The sequence below is a fragment of the Plectropomus leopardus genome, chromosome 5 (genome assembly GCF_026936395.1).
Source record: "Plectropomus leopardus strain MGB_pleo_1.0 chromosome 5, ASM2693639v1, whole genome shotgun sequence".
NCBI classification, from domain to species: Eukaryota; Metazoa; Chordata; class Actinopteri; order Perciformes; family Serranidae; genus Plectropomus; species Plectropomus leopardus.
Genome location: NC_142180.1, coordinates 20,036,763 through 20,039,341, shown reverse-complemented (window position 1 = coordinate 20,039,341; position 2,579 = coordinate 20,036,763). Strand labels below are relative to the sequence as shown.

At 39.5% G+C, this 2,579-nt stretch overlaps 1 long non-coding RNA gene across 2 annotated transcripts in view; it reads right to left on the bottom strand.

The window, feature by feature from the left end:
* Positions 1–2,579, bottom strand: part of LOC148189555 (uncharacterized) — a 62,660-nt gene that overhangs the window by 19,115 nt on the left and 40,966 nt on the right. For both annotated transcript variants that reach the window (XR_015776600.1, XR_015776599.1), the window contains exon 2: positions 987–1,179. This is a non-coding gene — a long non-coding RNA (uncharacterized LOC148189555). The remainder of the gene's footprint in view (positions 1–986; positions 1,180–2,579) is intronic.

The following is a 2,579-nucleotide window of genomic DNA, read 5'->3' as shown; positions in this document are numbered from 1 at the left end:
GGAGAATCTACAAGATCCTGTCCGTTAACCAAACTGTTGATAATTCTGAAGGGATTCCTATTGCTAACAAATGGTTTAATATAATCTGCAATGAATTCAGGATGTCAGTAGTTAACTGTTAATCGGCTAACCTTTGATAGGTTAACAGCCGACAATATTTTTGACCCTTTACACGTCGGTCTGTAGGTTAATTTTGCTACTCTTTAGTTAACTGTAAGTGTGTCTGGCGTGAGCTAACTAGCTCGCAGAGCCAATCATTTAGCAATTACTGCTAATAATGCTGTCCTGACACAGTCCTAAAAACAGTTTGCCAGTCATCCTACTCCAGCTCACCCCGCTGAGTAAGTGTTTTGAGCTTTAGCATCTTATCACTGTGAGCTCTGTTACTGTTGTTAGCAGTGTCAGCATGGCTAGTGGTGCTTCCATAGTTAGTCATGCTGAAAGGTTTTTGTCGTCAAAATGAATCCACTTAGTCACTGACGTGACCTGGGGGGGAGACTGGAGGGTGGGCATAACGCTCCCCTAGCAGCACATTCTGCCACTGGGATGGTGTTACCAGCTGAACACTGAATGGGCGTCACCACTAGCTACCTAACATTAGCTCTCACCTGACCAGGGCTGCGCAGTGCATAATGGCCTAGGAACCAGTTGAGACTGGAGGTTGGGCAGTGGGCATGTTTCCACATGTTAACATGGCTGTCTGACAGCAAAGCCACAAGAAAATAAAAGACATTAACATCACAAAACATTAAAACTTCACCACCTTCAAACAGATAGTGCTTTGAAATGCAACACTTAAGTCCATTATGATCATGGTATGAAAAGAAAGGCCATTTAGTATTTACTGTCCTTCTTTTCTTAAAAGTTAACTGGTTAGTTACCAGTCAATGGGTGTTGGCCTATAGAAAGCAAAACTAAGAGAAACCCTAAAATGAATATAGAGTGTGCTAATGTAATAATTGGTTTATAAGCAAAGTGTCTCATACCTTGGATTTGCAGAACCTCAAGCTTCCTGTGTCGCCTTATCTTCCTGCAGCACCACACCAGGTGAAGGCTAACCTGGCTAACGCCATTTATTTCCCTCCTCTGTAGCTTGCAGGAGAACGGGAGGGGTTTGTTCTCTATCTTTCCAGAGACACGTGTGTCAAGGGCACACTGCCACAGTTTAAACATGTCTGTCTGCAGGTTGAAAGAAAGGGGGGAACAAAAATCCCATCAGAGAAAGGAAGAGGTTTTGGGGGGATAACGTTTACCAGTGATGGCTGTTGTTTGTGCCCTGCATTTGGAGGTTAGCTGAGGCCAAACACGCACGTTTCAGAAGAAGTGAGGCGGCCGTGCAGACACTGACCCACTTTTGAGTTTTCTTGCTGTGCTCACTGAACTGCCACTTGGATTCAAAGAAATGTCACACTCAATAGTAATCAGTCAGGATATTGTCTGCAGTGATGCACACTTTAACACACACATACACATAGTGGGAGTGAAGCAGCTGAATAGCATGCAACATCAGTGGAGTCAGACTCCTGCAACTGAAGACACTTGAGAATAAACAATCTAAAATCAATGTGCTTCCCCTGAACTCACTGTGAAATTGGTCAATTTTTTTCTTGCTCTTTCCGAACGACATTATTGCCTCCTTAGCTTTAAAAACACATTGTTAGCCAGAGAAAAACTGCAGAATCAGAGTAAATACAGAAAAATAACTTCCTCCTAATTGCACTTTACACTTCAAAGCAAACACCTATCTCACCTAAGGGTAGTGTTGACTAGACGATTGTCTGATTTATTTTTACTATTGATTATTTGCTTGTTTTACAGACCATTCCAATGTAAAATTTGATCCATTAACTATAAAAGTTCATCATTAGTTTGTGACTGATTTCCTACTCTTCAGGCAGTGATTGCTTTCCATTTCCTTCAATACAGTATGAAAATTGCAAAGACTAAACGCTGCTTAAGCCTGATAATCCATCATGGTGAGAACTTTGTATTTTTTGTCAGTACATAATTATGTTGTACTGCAGTAGCACATTTCAAAATTGTTAATAGCAGTGCACTGGAGGACCTACACAGAATTATTATCTGCTGAAGAAGATACATGTACAGAATCTGTTTAAAAACGAATCCTCAAGTAAAAAATGCAAATATGGACACAGAAAAAAGGACTAATGAATCTATTCATGGCTTCGATTAAGAATTCAATTCAATTCTTGAATCTCCTGTTGGTATGAGCGTTTTTTTATGAAGGTAAGTGAGTGCTGCTTACAGCTACATTATGTTGACAAACAAAAAAAAACAAGAAATGCAATAAATAATTTAATGTGGTGGATAACTATTCCTCAATACTTTTTAAGTTTCTTTAAGTTGACATCCGAAGTGTAGTTTAAAAAAAAAATTTAATAACTGGCAAAAGACAGAAAGAAAGCTAATCTAAAAAAAGTATGTGTTGCTCTGGTGGGCATATTGCAAAATGTTAGATCATGGGCTAAAACATGCTCATCTAACGATATTATCCTAAAATATCCTGTCTGTGTTTTGTCAACTGTTTATCCATGTGTACGTTATATATCCATCACAAG